This window comes from Pinus tabuliformis, chromosome 3_2 (assembly GCF_031772625.1).
Source record: "Pinus tabuliformis cultivar Carrire ecotype Pingquan chromosome 3_2, CPIR1, whole genome shotgun sequence".
In the NCBI taxonomy this organism is placed as follows: Eukaryota; Viridiplantae; Streptophyta; class Pinopsida; order Pinales; family Pinaceae; genus Pinus; species Pinus tabuliformis.
In genome coordinates, this window is record NC_142302.1 from 1126601605 (window position 1) to 1126626882 (window position 25278).

At 37.9% G+C, this 25278-nt stretch overlaps 1 protein-coding gene across 2 annotated transcripts in view; it reads right to left on the minus strand.

Moving 5' to 3' along the window:
* Window positions 1-663: 663 nt before the first annotated feature.
* LOC149184632 (phytolongin Phyl1.1-like) overlaps window positions 664-25278 on the minus strand; it is a 78373-nt gene continuing 53758 nt past the window's right edge. For both annotated transcript variants that reach the window (XM_089417634.1, XM_089417633.1), the window contains one exon: window positions 664-1394. The gene's annotated coding sequence lies outside the window, so the exon portion shown is untranslated. The remainder of the gene's footprint in view (window positions 1395-25278) is intronic.

Below are 25278 nucleotides of genomic sequence, written 5' to 3' on the forward strand. Positions count from 1 at the left end.
TAAGCACGGAGATATGATTGAGCCCTGAGATTTGCCAGCTCAAAAGCAGAATCTGTAGATCATAGTTACAATAAAAATTGCTACTTTCGAAAGAAACCATTTTGCACATGTTTCTTGACAAAATAAAATATTTATGTTCAACACCATACAACACATTTAGGGAATGGAACGAAATATTTGCCTTGCAATGAATATGCATATGTTTTTATGGCCAAACCAACCTTCATTGTTTCTTGTCATTTCTGTCAATATTGACTGCGATATCCATTATCAATTGTCATTGATTGCAAGGAAACTACTGAGTGTTCCAATATCAGACTGGATAAGATTCATTACCATTTCAAGACACTTTGGAGTTAATGCCAAATGATATTATAATAGATGTCATTTTCAACAATGACCATATTGAAGTTGCTTAATTGGGTAGAAAGAAGCTCAACCAATAAAAGCAAAAAAAACGCAAAACCATGAAGTTGGGATACGAGGAAAATACACAAACACCTTTTATTAATGTAAGGCAATGAATGAAATCTCAGAGGCTTAGCATCAGGGTTAGCTTTAGCAGCAATCCAAAATATAAATTTCCCCAAAACAGCAATATGGGAATTTCTTCATGTCAAAAGGATTGCTGTTAGTTCCATCTAAACTATGAAACATCTCTAGTAACCAAGCATTGAATTAGCTATGACAAGCAACTTTCCATGAAACAACAGACCTATGATGCCAGGAAATGTTTAAGAAAACAAAATACGTTTAACTTGAGACAGAAGCACAGCATGTTCAACTGTGCATAAAGAAAAGATGAACACCGCTAGAGTACTAAAACTCAGAAACTGCAAATACAAAATAAATCATGTGCCTGAAACAGTCAATATGACAGGAAGGATCCCTTGCTCTTTGAATCTTGCTTTTCAGCAAATATCTAAAGACATCAGTCCCCATCCAATTATGTGACAAGTTCATAAACACTTCTCTAAAGCAAGCAAATACCCACAGCATCATTTTACTATGGTTGAAACTAATCAATGCATCCCTAAGTTCAAAAAACATCAATTCCATCATATGCACCTCAAAAGCAGTCTGGCTGAAGTAGGCTCATTTTGGTGGGCCTTTCAAAGTGGAGGACTGTTGTCTTATCTTCAATCACTTGTGCTCTCAAGGGAAAGGTTTCACCATTCTGCTTTCCTCAGCCCAAGCCCAACAACCCTCTTTCAAAAATCCATTCATATAGCAGATGCCTAGTCAAACCCCAAATAGAATTGTGCAAAACACCACACCTATAATCAGCACCAAGCTCTGTGGTCAAGCCGGAACTTAGCTATTATGCCAGCTCATTTCAGACCAGATAGGCAATCTACCTGATTTCCCTACAGAATCCCATTGTGGAGCAAACCCTGCAGCACCGGCAGAAGAGAGTTCCCTTTATCCAAACAAGTTATAGAAAGAGAAATTTAACATAATAAACAGAATGTATCATTTATCTGTTAATTATCAACAGAAAACACACCATTCACAAAAGATATGAAGAAAGAGTTTATAACTACAGAAAACCCTAAGGGACTAAAAACTCCAGATTTATCATTTAGCAAAGAGTTACAACAAAGCTAAGCAATAAGATGATGTTGAGCATCAAACTAGACAGATCTGCACAGCTGACTTACAGCTGAATCAATACACCTTATGATAGCTACTATTACAGTGAATAAAAACCAGTTGTGAGCTGCACAACTGGACCATAGTACATACCATATGGTTACCATACTGAAGCAGCTTGTTGATCTCTCTATGCATTGTTAAATCCAACCCAAAGAACCCCTAGAAATCCCCTTCTACCACTTTAAATAGGGCCTAGCTTGCCATCCAAGAGATTTTTATAGACAGTTGAACTTTCTACAACAGTTGCCTAACTGTCATCAACAAGCCTGCACATTAGTGGTCGACATGCTACATCGTGGTTAACAATGACTGCAATTGTCATTAACATCAATTATCAGTAGTATGCTGTCATATAATGAAAGTCACGTCAACTAGCCGCGTGTCAATGGGAGGTATGTCAACAAGGCCCTTGTCTATCGGAGGTACATTGATGAGCCTATAATTGATGGGAGGCACATCAATGAGCCTAAAGTCTATAGAAGGTACTTCAACAAGCTTAAAGGATGGGAGTTACATCAATGAACTTGACATCATTTAGTGCTTCCTTAGTGACTGTAGCATCAGCAATACCTTTTGTTGGCCAACTCCTCATCAATCACCTTCCTGTTGGCCATCTTTCCATCAATCACAACATCATCAGCCAACCCTTATAGCCTTACATACACCTTTGTAGGATCAGACCCTCTTAACCACCCTGGAACTTAGCCAATTTCCCAAGGAAGGTTCAACTCGTTGGTGGATCAGACCTCCCTACTGGGAGATTGATGTTCCCCACCCTTTTGATACTTGCAAATCCAGAAAAAGTAGCTATATTTGTTGCACACTATACCATTTTGTTGCTTGGGGTAGGCTCACCCTTCACAATCTCATCTCCCCTTGTCTATTTCTTCAAAGCTTGTTGTCCAGCAGTCAAATAGTCTCTAAAGACTAACACTAACTGTTGGTTTGGAATCAATTCATCCATGCTAAGTATAACTTATTCAGCCCCTACATCTTCCCCTAGCATTGACAATTCAAACAGCTTCAATAAGTCAACTTTGACCATGAGGTAAATACCCATGCAAAGCATCAACTCAAGTCGAATACATTGCTATCCATCGCTCCAAAATCTTGAAAGATCCATATTTGATGGGTTTGGAAAAATTGTGCATAAAAAATTCAATATGAAATCAGCCCAAATATTATGCACAATATGTTCATGAGCATGGAAAACCCACATTATATAATCTTGAACCTCTATAGAGAGGAAACATTTAAAGAAGTACAATAATTTGAACAACCTTTGCATGTTCATCTTGTTGATGTCTATTGTTTGTACCTGCTAATGGATAATTAAATCAAAAGGGGTTTATGATAGAAATCTAAGACAAACCTTGATAGGTGAAAGCCTTCTTGATCCCCAAATTGCCATATGGTAAGCATGCTAAATGTAGGGAAGTTTTCCATCCCAAGTCTTTAGGTGTTTATGGTTGTATAAGCAAAGAAACTATACCAAAGTGTGGTTAACAACTTGAGTCAAATTGTTTGATTTGTAAACAACCTTGGATATTCCAATGGACAACTCATCACAACAAACCTCATGTTCTACTACAAATATAGTGAGATTATGCTCCACTATATAGTTGTTGCTTATGATTAAGCTTGCTGCTTTACTGTGAGAAACACACTTCTCTCATTATGACAAGTAACTAAGAAAATCATAATAGACTATAGTAATAGATAGAAAACAGCATTAATAATTTAATACCAAGAGTTATCCTAAAGAAATCCATGAGAGAAAAACTCCAACAATAAACAAGGTCGTGCCTTCTTTGTTTTATTTCTCAAATTTACAATGCAAAATACAAAGAAAAAGTGTCTCACCATGGAGTAAACATACATTGTGACCTATAATAGGCTACTACAAGGTCACGATCTACTCCTATTCTACTCTAGCACCCACTCCTCTACATTGGTAAGTTATGGAACAAAAATCCAGTGTTAAATGGTGACGCGTCCCCTAGGGTGGGGTGCACGCTCTCCACAATTCCCATGCACTGGGTACTAGGGGACGCTTGGGGAAATGTTTCCAGATGTCCCCCTTTGGGGGAAACTTGGAGAGACAGAGGGGTAAACATTTCCCCAAAGTGGGGGATGCGTTTCCCAAAATAGGTGCTTGTGGGCGCCCCCACTAAAAAAGGGTTGGGCGTCCCCCCTAAATTTTATTTGAAAACAATAATTTATAAGTCAAGAAGCCTAATATTCAACCCTATGGCCCTACTAATGCTACATAATTAATGGTAATGTTAAATTCTTAAAGTCAATTTTTAGCATTACCATTAATTAACTCAGGATGTTTGAGAGTGGTTCTAACCTCATTGGATCATATGGAGAAAGTAGAATTTTTGATCCCACTCAAAATCCAACAGACTTAACAATTTTCAAGATTTCAAGGTTTGGGGGATTATAATATTTCTATTGGATTCTATCATGTATGAGGGTATGGAACTAACATTTAATCAAGAGCACCAAGCCCTCTATGTACCTCGATGTTGGTGGCATTGATTATTGAACTCCTTTGTCATGACCCTAGTAAAATTGTACTTATCACTCAAACAAAATCTTGACTTGACATGTTAAGCTTTGTATATCATATTTTAATGCTTAGAGGGTGATATTGATGATGAGGATCCCAATATACACAATAATTTTGATGATATGTAGGTATTTGTTGTAGCATGAATTGTTTTGGACTATAGAGGCCATCTAGAGCCTCTTTGTTGATGTATTTTTGGTTCAAATATGGATTCCGCTCAGTGCTATTTTAATTATATGCACCCTTGCTATATATATGAGAAACTTTGCATATTTATGTATAATGGTTTGGATTCATATGGATGCAAATGAATATTTATGTATTTTTTTCAAAAATTTGAATATTTATGTATTTTTCGATCGATCGATTTTTTCGTCCATTTTTTTTCCAATTCTTAGTTTTGGGGTCGACTAGTTTGATCACTGATCCGGTTCTCAAAACATTGGTTCATTGTCCATTGTTCATTTTTAGTTTTAACTTTTGGGTCTTGGTCGTAGATATTGATGACCTTAAACCAAGTCTTTGACTCATCACATTTTACTATTTCTGAGTTTGAGTAATTTTAATTTACTATACCTGTCTTTAGACTTTAATATCTACTATTTTGCTTAGTACTAATTAGATTCTACAATAATTAATGATGAATTTGAATCACTGTATACAATATTTTACTATTTCTATTTTTTTGAATCATTTATGATATATGAATCAATGTATTTCATTATTGAATTTGAATCATGTTTATAATATACCCGACGTCTCGATGTCCCCATTGAATTTCCCTAAAATTTGGGGGTGCTCCCACATGTCCCCCTATGTATCTCCCTATTTCCCACATCCCTCCATTCCGGAAACTTGGTGGAACATTGCAAAAATCATTATAAATGATATGGAACCCCTTTTTTCTTTGCAACTCAATGTTTAAAATGCCTTGATCATCGCAAGGGTTAAGATTAAGGTTTCTAAAATCCCCGACTAACAATTAGGGTAGGGTTTGTGACCCTCTAGAAATACCACACATAGTTAGTTCAACATGCAGCTCAACGTGGTAGTTCAACCAATTATCACCAATTTCGTTGGCTATCCATCTAGTTTCAAGCCACCAAGTGCTTGTTTCAAACCCTCTTGGGCAAAGTGCACTAGTCTACACCAACAAGTTTACTAAGGATGATATCCACAAATATATAGAGGCATCCGTTAGGTTTCCCCATAATGTACCTAAGGACAATAATGGGTGCTTAGGGAAGTACCTGTTGTCGCAAAATCTACCAAGCTTTTGAGAGGTGCACCCTACAAGACTAACACTAGACCAAGTGAAAACAATGGGGTGATGGCACAATGTCACCACAGCCAAAACGCCTTGCTCTTTACGAATTTTCAGCGATGGGAGGAGTCTCGGTATGTGATAAGACCACCTAAGATATATGTTCAAGTGTTAAGGCACAAGGTGACTTAACTAGGCCCTCTAAAAGAAAGACACAACAATGGCTCAAGGCTCCAATTGGAGACAATTCGCTTTGTATATAGAGACCTAGGGAGGGTGATCTATGGCCTAGGGTTTGATCATTTGGTTGAGTGTTGGAGAGACCTAAGGCCAAGGTGCAAGGAAAGGATTCCAAAAGTGATTTTCGATGAAACAAAGGAGCATGAAACCCTCAAGCAAGCCTTTATGTTGAAGCAACACAAACTAGGGTTTTATCCTAGGGCTACAAGCTAGGGCAAAGGAATTTATGGATAAGATTGAAGTGGATGCCCACCAAAGCGAGTGATATTGTGGCAAATACCCTCCCTTGATGTTTAAGCTCTCCAATCCCCACAACGTCCTCTACCTAGGGATTCGCACTAAGTCCTAGAGATTATGAGCTTGTCCTTGAAGAGGCCAAAATGGAAGAGAGAAGAATTTATGGAGTAAGAAAGCCTTTGATCAGCAACAAAGTGGGCCAATTCCTTATTCCTTGGGATTATGGAGTCTATGATGCATTAGATTAGCCAAAGGTTTTCTAAGGAGGCTGAAATCTTGATGCCCTAGCAACAAGACTTCAAACAATTATCTATGCAATGGAAAATGGACTTTTCATGGGAGAGCTTAATCAAAGTTCACCATTAGGACATTCAATTCACATGTTATGTATGAGTAATGCATGCAATAGATCATCTAGATAGCATTCAATATATCTTCAACAAATTAGGGCACAATTAGCATAACCTAGAATCAACATTATTCCATACATTAGACATGTAGAAAAGTAAATATTCAACAAGTACACTTACAAGATAACATGCAAAAGATTCCATCCATTGATCCAAAGAATAGCTCCAAAGACAAACGTTTTAGCTCCAAATATCAAAATGCATCAATAGATCCGAATTCTCCAAAGAAAAGAAGGTTGAATTACTCAAGTAGGCTGAAATTCTCAAGTGTGTGATGATGAATGTTACAATGAATGATTCCTCTACTTATATGAGGAATTTGAACTCCTATTTTAGCCTACTAGCCCCTAAAATCATAAAATAATGTCTACATCACAAGCTGATCTACTAGCCAATGAACAAAACTCAAATTAGCCCACACTTGTGAGCCCTAGGAGATGATTTTAGAGAGCCTCTATTCACATCATGGCACCCTGAACCCTCAATGCTTGCCCTAAGCAAGCCTACACATGAATGATGTTCCGAAGTTGGAGAGTCTAAATGCCAAGAGAATAGTGGTTGCCACAAAATCCTTCCTTTTGGAAGGCATTCACTTCAATTTCATCCATAAATTTCTTTGCCCTAGTTACTAGCCCTAACCTAGCCCTAGTTTGGATTTAGCTTCAACTTGGGGGACTTTTTGTGGGTTTCATGTGCTTTGTTCTTATTGAAAATCATTATTAGAAACCCTATTTGCTTGCCTCGACCTTTGACCATCCCGACACTCAACTTACCAATCAAGCCCTAGGTCATGTGCCTTATCTAATAGGCCCCTAACAAGAAAGTGAATTGCCTCCTATTGGAGCCTTGAGCCTAAATTGCAACTTTCTTGTAGAAGGCATGTCACCTTGTACCCTAACCTTAAAATACCCATTAAGTGACCTTCTCACATATCGGGACTCCTCCCATCAATGAAAATCCATAGAGCAGGGGGTTTTGGTTGTGGTGACAATGGGCCACTATCCCATTGTTGTCACTTAGTCTAGTATTAGCCTTGTAGGGTGCTCCTCTCCAAGGCTTGCTAGATTTTGCGGCAACAGTACCCATGGGGGGTAATGAATGTAACGTGACCATAATCATTGAAAGGACACATTACATAGCTAGACAAAATAATATAATAATAAGGGATAGTTTACATAGACCTCTTGGAATACTCAAGAGAAATTATAAATAGTAAATACCCATAAGTATCACTACATGAAGTTATGTTGGAGAATAAGTATTGTATGCTTGTAAGCATGGCTTGTGGGGTGATTCCTTCCATAAGAATTATTTGATGGTGTTACCCTCCCTTAAGGGTTATGGCTACATGTGTTCTTTCAGGTGCCAATGCATTTTATATTATTGACGTTAAGGAATTATTCTTTGGTTTAGAGTTTATCTATCAAGGTTTATTACATTCCTAATAAAGTTTCTCTTTGGAAAAAAAAAAAAATCTACCCCAACATTGGTGAGATATTGTGCTAAAGTGACTACCACTTGGCATTGTAGTTGTCCAATCAACCATCAAATTCCAAAGGACATAATTTTGTGTTTTAGACCTAGTTTTTTATGCTTAATGTGATGTAGGAAAACTCTTGGCAAGACAAATAGTGTGTCAAACACACTATACCATTTTACTAAAAAATTTACCCTAAAGAACACTAATTAAGCCCTCAAAGAGGAATTTTTCAAAATTGACCCTCCTTAGTGAAATTTAGGAGCAACATTGAAAATGGCTTCTGCAATTACAAAACCTTAATCTTCACTCCAAAGAGTACCAAATGAACCATTCTAGATGATCATTATTTTGTAGATGAAATGCAATACTCCTCTTTAACTTGGCATCCATCGTAAACCACAAAATTTCCCTTACATTCGAGGGTTTGTATCTAACACAATACATGTCAACAACCCAAAATGCGCCCACATATAAAAAACAGATTCTCTACATCTTTCCTTGTCCTCAAAGTTTTGTAAGGGGTAAATATAAGCATCTTACAAAATCTACCAACAATCACAAAAGTACAATTGTCACTAGATTTTGGCAATCTTCCAATAGAATCCATTGACATACTCTCTCATGAGTTGAAGGGTACAAGAAGAGGTGTATACACACCCAATTTACTCTTTGCAAGTTTAGAGATGCTACACAATACACAACCTTAACTAGTCTTTGGATATTGACATCAATGTCTTATGCCCACTGAAATGACCTACAACCCTTGAGGCTTGAACTATGCACTTCCCCCGTTAACAACAATCAATGCTCCCCCTTAGGAACAAAAACCTTTGCATAGTGGTAAATAATAGCACCTTCCACATAGAATCTTTATCTCATTGTAAAACTCATCTACATCAACACCCTCTTTTGCTTCCATAAATGGACATAATGCATAGTAAGTAGCATAAACACATGAAACATATAGTTCAAATGTGTCAAGTTGCAATACAACTATGGCTGACACCATTGGGGGTCTCAACAAAAAATCTACAATCTTATTATGAAGATGTTTCATGCAATGAATGACCAAATTCAATTGTTGTCAATAGGCCATCCATTTGTTCTACTACAACTCAAAGTAAGTTTGTAGCCATTGCAAGAGTTGATGATGTGAATGTAGCATTGTTTTCTTTTTGAGTAAATAAAATCTCCAAAGCTTAACTACCTTAAGTTTGTAAAATAATCAACAGTTGAAGATATGAATGTAGCATTATTTCTTGTCGAGTAAATAATGTCGCCACTATTTAACTACCTAGACAATGGCATAGAGTGCTTTATCACAAGCAAGGTAGTTATTACTTGTTGTTCCCATGAAATTCTATGCATGATCAGCGATTGCATTACCTTGCTATAATGACACTATTCCCATGGCATAACCTAAGGCATCAATTTCAATTTTGACACCTTCTCCTTTAAAGCTTCAAACACCTCTCTTGTCTTTTCCACCACAAAAATACCTCATTACATCTAGAAAGGCAAACAAATACCTTATTAAATCTAGTCAACCATTGCAATAGGGCTACTATCTTGAAAAACCCTATGATGAACCTTGGGGATAAGGTTCAAGGTGATTTTAAGTGGGAAAACCCAACTTCTTCACCAATGCCTCCGAAACAATATTCTCCTGGCACCCTATGTAAAAGATGGACTAAGCCAACCTCTTGTTGATTGCATCTTCGCATAAAACAATTGTTCTCTCACTTTTACCTCAAGTTTAGCATGCAGCTTTACCAACAATAAAAGTTTTTCATCTACTTCATTATCTCCATCCACCCATTCTTCTTCCTCATCCTTAGCGAGTAGGAACTTCCTCACTTTCTTGGGGGCTTTACTTGAATAAAATTTCCAACATTGATTTTCATTAAGACCAACTTTTCCACAAAGCTTGCATATTGTAGCTATCCTACTCCTTTCCTTTCTTTCCATTGCCCTTCTTGGCAATATTAGAAGTTATTTTTGGAACTTCATACTTTTTTCCTCCCTTATGTCTAAAGGAGTTGTCAGATGCACCCTCCTTTAAGGTACTTTCGCCAACTTGCTTTTTCCTCCACACCTTGCCTCAACATATACATCATCCAATGTGTTGACGTCAAAAAAAGCCTATTCTTTTCCAAAATGGCAATGCAAATGTTAAAATTGTAGTTTGGATAGGTGTATCTGCATAAGCCTTGTGTCCAAGAATGCAGAAGATAACTTAATAATTACTTATTTCAGCAATTTTTTTCTAAGTTTAAACTTAGGAAAAGCGTGATAATTAACTTAATTAGTTTTACTGGCTTTGTAACTCATATTTCTAAAGTTGAAAACTTTCGAAATTAATATTTCTTTTTTGACCAGATCAAAAGAAAGTGATAAGATCAAATTTTGGCCTTTGATCTTTTCTTTGAAGATCTAAAGGAGGAAATAAGGTTATGAGAGAAATTATAAATTGCTAGAATGAGTGGGCGAAGGACACGATTTGGAGACCACATCAAGTAAGAAAGAAGAGGGTCGATTTGGGTGAGAAGGAAGGTTGAGCATCTGAGGAGAACAAACCGAGTTCGCAAAGCGAAGGGACCATGTTCAGGTCATCATCTGTTGAAGAGAGGGGTTGTTCCCAAGCCCAATTCGTAGGAGAGAGAGGTCGAGTCTTTAGGGCTGAATTCTCTACTAAAGGAAATGTTGAGAAATATAGAGGCAGCAGTATAGGTGATTTCTCTTACAATGATAACTGCTTGTGATGCAATTTTACTTAATCTTTATTAGCTTCTTTCTTCCACTTGATTATATTAATGTTTTATGTCATCAAACAATGACCAAATCATAAATAACAATGATACAAAGGACACAAGATGTAGGCTATCAGCTAGGGCCAAAATCTCTCCAACTTGAGAGGAAAACCCACAGAATTCTTCTTCTTATAGAATCTTCAATTGATGAGTTCCAAGACCTAGACCTTTGACCAACTACCCCTCCAAAACCAAGTCAAATCTTTCTCCAAGATATGCTTTCCTTTCACAATGTCAACTTTGGTCAAACTTGCTTTCTATTGGCAACAGAGGCTCCTTCAACCTTCCTCTTGGACCTACAACCTTTTGACTTTACCTTGACCTTACTACAATAACCCTAGGCAACACGTGAGGGAGAGTATGGAGAATTTGTCCTATTTTCCTCTTCGCTTGGAAAGATATTTCACCTTTAGTAATTCGGCCTACAATATCAACTCTTTGTCCCACAAATTCGGTCCTCTTAGAGTGACTGTAATTTTCGGTCTTCTTGCTACAGTGAGATGCCCTAGACTTCGCACATGTGAAGGAATTTTTCCCTAAAACAGATCATAAATATCTTTGCTCTTCCTCCCTCCTCCTTTGTTGGATATTAGGCTCTTCCTTGTCTCAAGATCAAACTTCTATGTGGCTTCCATGTGTATCTTTGAGAGAGGCCAAGTCCTTTATATAGGCGTTGTTGGGCTTCAAAATAGGTTGACTTCACTGGCAGGCCAACTTGACTTTGAGCTTGAATATTTGGTCTTGGAGGGGTTTCTTTCACAATCCTTTTGACTCAAACAAATTTCTTACAATATGTAACATGCCCAAATGGGTCTTCAATACATGACAAAGACCCAATTGAATTTATGACTCAATTACCAATCCTAAGAGCTCACAATGGGAGCTTGATCTATAAAAATAAAAGTCCTTGAGCATGAAATCCATGTCTCAAGCATAGCAAAAATAATTTTATTTTTCTTCTTTACATTAATTACATAAAATCATGATTACACGTCATTATGAAGACCGAACCTAGTTACATATTTCAACACTCCCTCTTAACTAGGTAGGTATTCATAATCCATACAAGATATTTGGACATTCTCAATCTGAAGAATTCTCATAAGAAGAGTCGGATCGGTAACCCATCTGTTTAGCATCATATCATCCAGCATTGTCACATAGCAAGGCCTTGACTAACAGCTCTATCTCTCCATAATATCAAAGCACAATGCTAGCGAGATCAATGATTTATAGACACCATCATCATTGTCTCTCTCGGAACATACCCCACCCAGGTTCGCTTAGAGTATGTTCCACCAGGACTATTCTTATCTTGGATTCTCAGTCCTCGAAGAGTATCGGTCCTCTACGACTACTCTTATCTTGGATGCCCTACCATATCCTCAAAGAGTATCGGATGCTAGATGCTTACCCAATCCTCCATTCCTTCTTCCAAAGTGAAGACAAGAATGATGTGTCCATTTCTCCTCATGGCCTTCACTAAGACTTATGGTTGTTAGTCCTGGTCTACTGCATCACACATGAAGTAGAGAAGCATATTTGTCACTCCCTCTTAACCAGGGACTTGACCAAGCTCCCTCCTGACCAAGGACTTGCTTCCAATAGCTCTCTAGGTGGAGTTCATGGGACATGGGACAACCATCTGCTTGTAGGTCTTCCTCTTTCGATGTCATGAATTTCTTCTTTGATATGGAGCCTATATCTTTTGGGACTTCTTCGTAGGGCACAGGCTATCCATCACTTTCATTCATGAATCATGTCAGTCATGTCATCCTTCTTTCATTGGAAAGTGATCCATTAGTCCATATATGGCCTTCCTTCATACCTTGCTACCTTCTTCATGTCATGTTTTCCTTCAGGATCTTTCATCCTACCACATGAATATCAGTTGTAGATGACATCTACAGCTCTTCCCTTGGTATCCCTGCATTAGCCCATCCAAATATTGTTCAAAAATAGAAAATGAACATTAAATCAAAAATTACCTTTGTGATGGTCTTTCATCATGACATCTCCTTGTTTGCATCAACATCCTTCATACATATTGACACATCTCCAAAATGATATACAATGTCAAGGGTCTCTTTTTTTTTCTTTTCAAGACTTCATCAGGGTCTTCATATCTTTCCCATGGAGATATCATAGTCAAATCTTTTGGATATTGATTGCCTTTTCCATAGTTACACCTTTCATGATCTCTTTTTCTTTATTCACATGTTGCTTCCCGGAACTTCCAATCGTAATTCCTTCATCTTTGTCAACCACCTCATATTCCATATGAGGTCATATTATGTTGATTTCATCTAATTAATATGTGAACCATGCCTTCATGCATCCTTTTAATGAAAGGGATCTTTTTCCTTAATCATGCTCATTGAGTAGAACATGCATCCTTACTATTTGCAATGACATGACTTAACTTAATAAACAAATATATGCATACCTCTTTTCTTCTTTGGTCATCTAGACTTCCTTCAGCAACTTCCTGTCCTTAATTGAGAGAGCTTCAATCATCTTTGACATGCTGCATTTCTTTGACATCATACCATCATTCTTCGAAACAATGAATCCCATCCAAAGTGGAATTCTTAGCGAGACATCTTTCAGGGGATGAACCTTCTAATTAAGATTCCAATAGAGGATCTCGATTATCCTCATCTTGCATATGCTCCTTCCTAATGATGTATGATGAGCTCCATACTAGATGACTCTCTCTTCCCATAGGTACTACTTAAGAGCTACTTCCTTCTATTGATGACTGCCATAGACTTTTATTTCAATTGTCTTTGAAGCTTCTTATGATGATGCCATGAGCTCTTGCTCCTATCGTATGAATTTATGATGCCATCCCTTAAACAATGCATCCTGTCATAATGTATTTTGTCTTGACTGCCCAGGTGGAGGCCTTCTTCACCCTCCTCTCCATATTGTAGAGATCCAAACATCTGTTCAAATCCTTCTTCCATTATGTTTCTTAGAACAAAGATCAGCCCATCCATCTTTACTTCTTGCAACTGCAATATCTATTGACAAGCACCCCAAACAAAGTATACGATGCTAAAACATGATGCCAAGATTTCTAGAGTTTTCATGCAATCAAGAGGTCATCCTAGGGCTTCTAAAGTTCAAACCCTAGATCAGATTCTATTCCCTATTTATGTCATGCTAGGGTTTATTCTTTTCCCTATAATACTAACAGACCCTAGAATCATAGCTTCAACCCAAAATATCTTTAAAAAAAATACCATACATACCTTATGGTTACTTACCTGAGGTGATTTGCAATTTCGGATGCCATCTTCATTGATCTAATTTCAGGTGTGAGATACTCTTCACTATACTCATTTGGTACTTCTTCCAAGTATATGTTTGCCATAGACCTTGAATTGATGTCCTTACGCAAAACTGACAGCTATAGGTATATCAATGTTTCTCTCTGTTTGCTTGACGACTAGTTGCTTCAGGATTGTTTCCTCAGCTCTTTCCAATTTCTTGACAGTGAAAAAATCCATTTCAGAGAATGACTTCATTGCATGAACTCGGTCGCCACCAGATTTGAACTTGTAAGAAGAGTATAGTAGCTATGTCACAAGAACACATCTTTGAAGATGAGATTTGTGCTATCACAGAGATTGAGAGATCTATACTTCAAACTTTTAACAAATTTTAATTCTTGATAGAGATCAACCATATGAATGTTCGGAATGAGATATGGTCTTTGAATCTGAATTTTACTAAGATGAATATCAGATCTTTGTATGCCCAGAATAGGATCAGATCTTGGGATCCACAATGAATTTTAATTATGACTTCCTTTTGGAGTTTCCCTTATCAATTTTTTGTAAGGAGATCTTAGCTTTTGAATGGAGACTTCCAAAACTATGTATTACCTCAGAATCTCGGATCTACTTATGGAATGGTGAAAACAAATCAGACTTTCACTTTTCCTTGCAATGAATTCGAACTTCAACAGATCTTGATGGTCAACTTCCCTTCCTCAAGATCTCGGTCTGCAACTTCCAAATTTTGGTTCTAGATCTTGACTATAATTCGGTGCTACTTCTGTGGTGGATGCCCTAGCTTCTCCACAAGTGAGAGGAATCATAGCCCAAAAAAAATTAATCTTGATTTCTTTGGACTCTCTTCTTTTTGATGATGATGGAGTGAGGTTACCATGAATACTTCAAGTGTAGAATCCTTCTTTGAGCGAGCTAGGGTTTTGAAGACTTCTTTATAGACTTCCTTCAAGATGATGATGTGATCCTTGAGTGGTCCTTCTTGATGATTGATGCCTTTGATAATCTTCTAAAACTTCAGTTCTTGAATGTCCTTTGTTGAGTTGCCCTTACTTGACTTGACACCTTAGCTCTGATACCATGTTGAGAAATCTAGAGGCAGTAGTATAGGGGATTTCTCTAGCAATGATAATTGTTTGTGATGCAATTTTACTTAATCTTTATTAGCTTCTTTCTTCCACTTGATTATATTAATGTTTTATGTCATCAAACAACTATCAAATCATAAATAACAATGAGACAAAGGACACAAGATGTAGGCTATCAATCAGGGCCAAAACCTCTCCAACTTGAGAGGAAAACCCACAAAATTCTTATTCTTATAGAATCTTTAATTGATGAGTTTCAAGACCTAGACCCTTGACCAACAACCCCTCCAAGACCAAGTCAAAGCTTTCTCCAAGATGTGCTTTCCTTTTGCAATGTCAACTTTGGTCAAACTTGCTTTCTAATGGCAACAATTGCTCCTTCAACCTTCCTCTTGGACCTGCAACCTTTTGACTGTACCTCAGCCTTACTGCAGAAACCCTAGGCCACACATGTGAGGGAGAGTATGGAGAATGTGCTCTTTTCCTCTTCGCTTGGAAAGATACTTCCTCTTTAGTAATTCGGCCTGCAATATCAACTCTTTGTCACCCAAATTCGGTCCTCTTAGAGTGACTGTAATTTTCGGTCTTCTTGTTGCAGTGAGATGCCCTAAAGTTCGCACGTGTGAAGGAATTTTGCCCTAAAACAAATCAGAAATATCTTCACTCTTCCTCCCTCCTTCGTTGGATATTAAGCTCTTCCTTGTCTCAATATCGAACTTCTATGTATCTTCCATGTGTGTCTTTGAGAGATGTCGAATGCTTCTTTATATAGGCGTTGTTGGGCTTCAAAATAGGCTGAATTCACAGGCAAGCCGACTTGATGATGCAAATAGGCCAGCTTGACTTGGAGCTTGAATATTTGGTCTTGGCAGGGTTCTTTGACAATCCTTTTAACTCAAATAAATTTCTTACAATATGTAACATGCCCAATTGGGTCTTCAATAAATGACAAAGACTCAATTGACTTTATGACTCAATGACCAATCCTAAGAGCTCACATAAGAGCTTGATCTATAAAAATAAAATTCCTTGAGCATGAAACCCATGTCTCAAGCATAACAAAAATAATTTTATTTTTCTTATTTACATTAATTACATCAAATCACGATTACACGTCATTATGAAGACCGAACCTAGTTACATATTTCAACAGGAAAGACCGTGTCCTAGGCCAAGTTCGCTAATGAGAAAGGGGTCGTACGCTACAGAGGGAGAGGTTGTTTGTTGGGTTGTATTGTGCAGAGGAGAGGGGTCATTTTCTAGGGTTGTTCTTGGTTGTAAATTCTCTGGAACTACTGTTGTAATATTTTCCTGATGCATTCTCTAAAGCCTAATAAAATCCCTCTTCGCTAGATTTTCCCCAAACTAGGGTTTTCCGGGGTAAAAGTTATGTAAAAGTTTGTGCTTGGATTTCTTGTTTCTGTTGTGTATAATTTGTTAGAAGCTCAGTTTTTTTAATTGTGTGTAGATTTCAAATCTTTTTTTTTGAGTTCTCAGTAAAAATAAATTTATGGCAGTAAAAATTTACTGCCACATTAATCGTTTCGTTGGGCTTAGAGAAACTAATTGCAAACCACTAACATTCTTAAACATTGTCATATCCTTGTCTTCTATCATCTACAATTTGATTGATTTCACAATTGATGGAACTTTGTTGTGTATTCCTCTACCTTTTGTCCTTGCTTTTGTGTAAGGTACTGCCACTTGACTTTTATATCTTGTTCATAAAACACTAGATAGAACTTCTTACACATCAAGGTCATGAACTCCAAGGACGATGTTATAGCATAGCAACCTTCCTTATCAACATTATCTCTAGGAGAAACTCTCCCACCATAGCTACACGTCTGCCAACATTTTCAACTAAGCACCTCTAACCTTCTACATGTCTAAAAATTCATGGCATGGAAAGCACACTTCATTTGTCTTAACTAATCATCCAACTTTTCATGATTAAGAAACCCATTGAACAACTTAATCTCCACCTTTGTCTCCATTTTGAAAGGTTGTATTATGCCAAACAGTGAGTGATAATGGATTCACCCTTTGATCAATTGTGCTTATGACACATGCATCCCAAATTTGCCATATACTTATGTTGGACCCAAAATGTGGTGGTGCAAACCCAACAATGTTGGTGGTAGCATTGCCAAAGGTTACAACCATATCACTAGTAGATCAACCTCACATCTAGGGTGGTGGCAGAAACTTGCTTGCTAGATTGAATTGGACTAAAGAACTCAAGGTATAAGCCATCTACAAAAGAAAACAACTATTGTTGCATATCTCATCAATTTTTTGATCAATTTCCTGAGGTGATCCTTGATCGATTTTGGTTTTGATGGCATTGCCTTAAAGAACATAATATTGTGGAACAAAATCTCACCATAGGGATATGTCATTGTACAATTTCCTTGTAATACAACACACAAATAACAAAGATAAGTCAACCATCCATCTTCTTAAAATCCCTTCACAAACAAAATGAAATCAACTCTCCACTCACTTGTGATCACTACAATCTACAAGCAAGTCAAAGAGAGAACAAAATAAACGATGAGAAAAGATGGGGTCATTAAAAAAAATATGATCTCCCCATATAGAAAGCCATATCAAGAAGAGCCTAAGTGAAGGATGCCACCATGAGAGAAACTCATCATAAGGAAGGGAATGTTGGGTTGTAGACAACACAAGTGAAATGATGACACTATGGGAAAAATTCATTGTGGAGAACACCAAGTCATAAAGAGTACAAGGTATGGTGTTATAAGAGAAATATATGGCAAGGAAGGACAAGTTGCACAAAGTATTGGACCCAGTGAAGGGATGGCACCATGTGAGAATTCATGGCAGGAATATGATGGAATAGGAAAAGGTAGTTGATCTTACAATGATTAACAACTAATTATTATGAATCCCTTAGCTTGTTGAATTATAATCTATGCATATCCCAATGGGATAATCTATATCCGATGGGATAGTTGAAATCTCCCAATGGCACTCAAAATAGAGTTTTTTGAATGAGAAACTCAAACTTGAAATATCTTGAATTTGCTTCTGTTAAACACACATGGGAAACATAGAATAGGAAAGATAAATCATGTGAGTACATTTTTTTATTAACAAGAGATATACATTTATAGTACATTATGTGACCGTTGGGATTCACATCCCAAGGTCTCTTGGACTGCTTTTGTCCATTCGACTTCCACACTAACCCATTGAGGATTAGGTGTCCAACATTCCCCCCCTTAATCCGAAGGGTTATGTATGAGTCCAAGAAGAGAGCTGTAATACAAAATGTGCAAAAAATGCATGGCAGCACTAGGCTGAATGTGCTCTATGAAATGTTGGTATAAAGGGCAGTGGTTTAAGGATGACCACCAACACTGGAACGCTTAATGCAGTTCCCGGAACTCTTCCAGAATTGGCAAGAAACTGAAGTTTTCTGCTAGAGGAAGTGATCCTATTGTTTTAAAGAGGGAAACCTTCAACCATAAAAGGGAGGTCTCACCCCGCATAAAAGGTAAAACTTCAACCTGAAAAGGTAAGTCTCAACCTGTGATGGTTTAAGGATAACCAACAACTCTGGAATGCTTAATGCAATTCCTGGAACTCTTCCAAAACTAGCAAGAAGCTGGAGTCTTCTGCTAGAGGAAGTGTTCTCAATTTTGTTCCCGGAACTCTTCCAAAGCTGGCAAGAAGCTGAAGTCTTCTGCTAGAGGAAGTGTCCCAGATTGCCAACTGAAGGCATGTTCACGGGCATCTTTGTCTCTGGCTACAACTCTGAAACTGGTGTGGCAGGTTGTGGCTCAGGCTTGCTTGATGTGACTTTGAAGCTTGTAGATGACCATCATTTCCCCCCCTGTCAGATACAAGGTGAGATGATGGAGGAAACTCGACTGCAACACTGTTCAATATTCTGGAACAAGTTCTGACATGTGTTTGGAATATCTTCTTGGCTGTTGATGCCCATTGCCAAGAAGCGATCCATCCAAGATGAATCTTTGTTCTTGCAGGACGTTTGTTTCTGAAGCATCTGTGTGAAGAATGACTGGTTTTATGACAGTGCTTACATGGTTGAAGATCAAAACAGTGATCTTTCAAATGGCCAACTCGATCACAGTGTTGGCATTTCACGATCTGTTGTTTTTGTTGTTGTTGTTGTTGTTGTTGTTGTTGCTGTAGAAGAGGGGCAGAATCTGGAACAGCTGAAGCTGAACTGTCATGAGAAGCAGGTGAACTGTCATGAATAAATCCAGCACTCTGAAATTGAATGGGCTTGGCGTAGTCTGGAATATGAAAGGACAAGTCCTTGTCATATCCAAGACCAGTTTTGTGCTTGTTTTGGACAAGCTGTTCCCAAGGTCTGATGATGGGCTTGGGAAGTGCAGACTGAGTTTCTGCATCTGTATGTACAATTGCTGCTTTATTGGGTACTGAATCTGAATGAACTTGAACAATATTGACTTGCTGTTTATGGGAGTCTACTTCATTGTTCTGAACAGAAACAGGTTCAGAATGACTCCTTCGTTTTAATTCTTCTTGCTGTAGCTGTGTTTCAAGCTGCAAAAAATCAATTTTCTCTTGTGCATATTGTAGACATGTCTGAATTTTTGAGAGAGAGCCTTTGCTGACTTGGAATGTTTCATGATTAGAGGAATATATCAGAGTTTTTAAGAACTCTAATATTTCAGTAATTCGAGGCATATTCTTCATTGTCAGAATTACAACCCTTTAAAAGACTGATTACAACTATGACCCAATGAGTAAAAGTAACACCCACTCACAGTACAAAGACACAGAAAAATCCTTTGTAAATGTGCAGCAAATGAATCAAGCCAAATTTACTTCTGTATCACAAACTCTTAGCAACATCATTAATATCCAATCACTAGGTCAGTCATAATGACCAGGCATTATTTGATTGGTACACATTCACTCAGCACATTAGCAACATTAACAATAGTATCTTCATATTCTTACTAGAAAACCCTACATAAATAAAACTGCCAAATACATCTCTGTCAAATCATGTCAGTGGCATATATATTCCTCTCATCAATCAGAAGGATCACAACATCAATCTGATTACCAAACCAAACATAACTTCTGCTCAACACCAGCACATAATTCTGATCTCATCCTGTAGAACAAACTGTCCAGACCCTAGCAGCAGCACAACAACTTGGATATATATATATATATATGCTTTCTGACAGACTCAATCAGCAACAACCGAACTCCACTTATTAAATCACTCTCTGCTTGGAAACCTTAAACTTATCAACCTCGCTTTCTGCTCAGCTATAAGCTCATCACCCTGAAAATCCCTAGTAGCCAACAATCAAGCATGCAAACTCAGGCTTAGCCACACAAGGTTACTCATCTGCACTACCTTCGTTTTTTTTTTTTTTTATACATGAATCACTCGCAGCTGCATGATTTTTCATTCACACATACGCTAGCAACAAATGTTATCTTATAACAAGCTTCTTACAAGGTCTGTGCCATACATATCTGGTTAGTAGCATTAGTACATCAAGTACCTGCCCATTCATATATCAACCTTTGCTCGCAAATGTCAGCATACATTAATTCTCACCAAAGCATTCCATCATTAAGTTATATTGTATCATTAATCCAGCTAACTCAAAGGCGTAACAAACACTTAGCAATATATCCCTATAACACTTTGTTAGAACACATAATTAGTCCACATGCTCTGTTTATGGTCACTCCCAACACATTAGATCTCTGCTACATGAAATTGCTCCAGAATTATGTTTGCTCTCAGAACCATGACATGCCTTCACTCTTCTTGTGTCCTTGCTCTTTCAGGGGCGCAAATTTGATCAGTTTGGAAAGTACCAGCAAATTTGAACACAATGCGCATAGATAAGACATTACCAGCAAATGATGCAATGGAAAAGCACTTTGGTCAGAATCGAACTATTCATCCTGGAGACATGGTTATTGATACATCAGCGTCCAATTATGGAGCATTTGAACACAATGCTGCTTCAGAAAATACCCCACTGCATAAGGATATGAAGTTGGAGATGCCGCTAGAGGGTCAAGGGGATACTTCCATTGATAGAGACAACCATTTTACAGGGAAAAAGCGGAAAGTAGCATCCATGACATCAGGGATCAAATCAACTTTGGTTGAAAACAATAAGAAAATAATTTCTAATCTTAAGCTGGCTGAGCAAGGGCATTTAAAACGCCATGAGAAGTATTGTAGTATGTTTGAGCAACGGATGGAAATAGATGAAAAGTACTTGAAAGATCATATCCTGAGTGTACAAAGGATGGTATATATTGACGAGCAGAAGGTTAAAGCATGCAATTGAGTATTTCCATTTCACTTTAACCCACAGATCTGAATGCCTTCTCTCTCAGTTTCCATGAAAGCTATGGCGCCTTAGTCAACTTAATTATGTGCAGGATGAACCAATTTGTCCAGCACTAGCAAATATTGAAAAGAGAGTTAGAAACTCATAACGGAGCTGATCAAATCTCGAGTCCCACTCTCTAATTTGTCTGGAAATTCTGGGCTTGCAGAAGATGCAATCCAGACACCGTCACTGCAGCTCAGACCTATAGATCAGGCTTTTCGGCTCTTAATCGCATCACGCGTGCTCTCCAAGCAATGTCGGATAGACTCGGGCAGCGTTTTCTACTGATATTGAAAGCCATTGCAAATATCTTGTAAAAGAATCTTCATACACTTAAATCTTCATACTGCCATTGCAAATCGTAGAACCCCACGGTTTCTAGCCATAGTTATACTTCATCTATTTGTCGAATGAGTGGAGAAACAAAAGGCCTGTTAAAGGCGCCCGCTGCAACTGAGGTTCCAATCCGGTCCATGGCGTCGGTTGAGGCGGACTATATTGAAGAGAAGAGGACTGCGAGATTGGAGCAGAGAATATATTGAATATGAAAAAGGTAGCTAACAGAACCGGCGAGCGAGAGTGAAATAGCAGGGAGATTGAGTGTGGAGGAGGGTCAACATATGACCGGTGCTTGCATTGTTTAAAACAACATTGAACACAGGATTAGGTGGTTTGGATAATGCCAACCGAGAGCTGATATACAGTGCTAATAACCGGGAGTGGATTCAAACAATGGCAGCGTATCACAAAAAAGGCGTGGTATGGAATATCCCGGAAGTGCACCAGCATACAATATTTGGAGCGATACAAGAATGCACAGCCTTCAATTCAGCGCAGAGAAGTAATGCAGCCAGAAGATTCAGCACAGAATATGTGGCAGGAAAACAGGAGTTACAGAGAATATAAAACGTCTATGAGGCCAGCAGCGTGGAGAGGGCAGCGTATGGAGGCCAGCGTTGTATATGGAAGCCCAACAGTCCAAATTCAGAGTCTTAGCACAATTCGAGCAGCGTAGCAGAGCAACTTAGTAGGACTATGTCAGAGGAGCGAGGGCGGTTATAAAATTGGCAGAAAATCCATGACAAACTGACATTCTTCTGAATAAAATAATATCATGTCAGATACCATGTCAGAGAATAATCACAGTGCTGTTATACCAGCGTTCCTACCACAGCGTTCAGAGTTTACTTAAAAACGCATATGACAAAGGGCGCAGTCAATAAAAATGACAGACAGACATCTCAGAACCGCTTGGACAGCGCTGGACAGCGTTGGCAGTGTCAGGAGTAGCTAACATTTAGCTGAAAAAATATTCCTGAGATGCAGAATTGATGGTAGAAATGACTACACAGAAAGGCCATAAGACAAATGGCTCACATTAATTATGCAGGGCAGGAATACGCCCGCTCTGATACCATGTTAAACACACATGGACAACAAAGACAATGTGAAAGATAAAACATGTGAGTACATTTTTTTATTAACAAGAGATATACATTTATAGTACATTATGTGACCGTTGGAATTCACATCCCAAGGTCTCTTGGACTGCTTTTGTCCATTCGACTTCCACACTAACCCATTGAGGATTAGGTGTCCAACAGCTTCCTTTATCTATGCAAGTTATGTGTCACCACTATTGTTTCAATACTTTTAATAATAAAAAATGGAAACATAGTAACAAGCATACACACATTATTCAAAATTACATAATACAAACAATCTTTTACTAGAGAACCTTCTACGGGAAGAAACACCAAAATGGTCATTAATAAGACTACTTTTACAATTATAGGCTATTCATCTACCTTTACTCTTGCATTCATCTTACAAGCTCTAGTATCATCTTCATTGGATTTGGCATTGATTTAATGGTTTGGGGCTTTCCTAAACAAGGTCATCCAAGCTATCTTTCACACATCCCCTTACAATGTTTGACCATGAGTTTGTTGTAATCCTCTTGAAAGCTTTTAGTCTTCCAATACATCACCTTTCTACTCTTTGGGCTATCAATTGATGTCCATTCACTTCTTGAAGCTTCACACTCTCTCCAACTCTTGATGGGGTCTAGAAAAGAAGTACTCTCATCATCAAGGAGTTGAAACCCCCTCCTTATAGACAATTTCCCTTTTGTAATCCTCAAAGACTTGTTTATGCTACACCAAGAAGTTTTTAGGCTTCCTTGACCTTCCCCATTCCCAACTTCCTTCCAAGGCTTTATGACATCTTCCCAACTCCTCTGGCACTGGTACCTTAAATATTTCAATAGATTGGCAAATATAGGATAATCTTGGTTGTTACAGTTTACTTTCTTGGGTTCTTGGTAGTTATGCTGACACAACATGCATGTGTGTTGACCTAGCATGCTAACAGGGTACCTTCATGATGCACACATGGCCCTCAATTTCTAGCCTATAGTTGTCGATATGGATAACTTAGGCTTCATTAGCTTACCAAAATCCCAAACAAGTTTCCTCTTTCTTTTCTAGGTTCCTAGACCAAGTTTTATGGGTCCTTGCATGAACTCCAAAAACCCGACTCAAAAGTTCAATTGCCCTTTCCTACCACCATGTTTCCTACCTCATTGAGGTTCCGCCAATTATTAGAATTCTCCTTCTTACTAAGCTTTATTTCTTGGGTTTTCCAAACTCTATCATGCACATGAAAAATCTACCATGAAAAATCCAACCAAAATTTGGTGTGATGACAAAGTTGTTTCACCATCAAGTCTTCTCAAACTTAAATATTGTTTGAAAAGTGCACCATTTTTTTCCTAGGAATTTGGTTTCCTTTGCTTTGCAAATTATTCTTGCATTGGCTTGATAGAGGATGCAAACCCCTTTTCTCAACACTTAGCAAGTTCAACTACAACCTCATCTATTAAGCAATTGTTACTTTCTCTTTACTGAGCATGTTAGTGTTTGTACTATGTAGCTCTGACAGGGATTTCCATGAATGTGTCTACTTATGGAAACCATCATTAAAGTATCTTCTTTTTCAAAAGTTTACTTTATTAATCAATTAATAAAGTGAACTAAAGTGGTAAAGTGGGTCACTTAGTATTTTAATGAAAAGAGAGCCATTGATTTCACAGTTAGATCTCAACTGTTGAAGATTAGGATTTTGGCTCATGTCAAAGTTATAAAAGAAAGAGAGGGCAAAAGACAAAGACACACAGAGCATTCATTTCACAAATCATGTGAGTGAAGGAAAAAGTCTAAGATCTGATTTTCAGCAATTGGTGAGGATTTCGACAGTTGTTCAACAAGGTAAAGGCAGCCACTCTTCAGCAAGGACAAGCAGCCAGTTAGCAGCAAGGAAAAGAACAGCCATACAGCCCAGCAGAGCAAGTCATCCATTCGGATTTTGTACCACCATACAGATTTTGTACAGTGGTATGGATTGGACGGTAGGCTGCCTCGATTTCTGTGCAACTATAATTTTCAGGTTTGTTGTTCATTTGATTAATTTCTCAGAGCCATTTTTTACTACAAGGGAACTCTTATAAGTTCTAAAGATAATTTTGAATGATGAATTGATCGAGAAGGGCAGAAATAATTGTGCACTATGTGTGATTGCTTTTCTCATTTTCTGCTACATGCAAAAGTTAATAATTCCAATAAGTAACTAGATTTGATATGTTTGCTTAGATAGCTAGTTTTAGGATATTTTAACATGGTATCAGAGCTCCAGCTCTAAGAGAAAAGCAGATCTATAATTTTCAGGTTACTTCAGCGAGCTTGAGAGATAAAGCTCAGGACAGCCATGTCAGTAACCAGTGTGAAAGTTGAGGATTGACTTGATGGGGTTTCGAATTT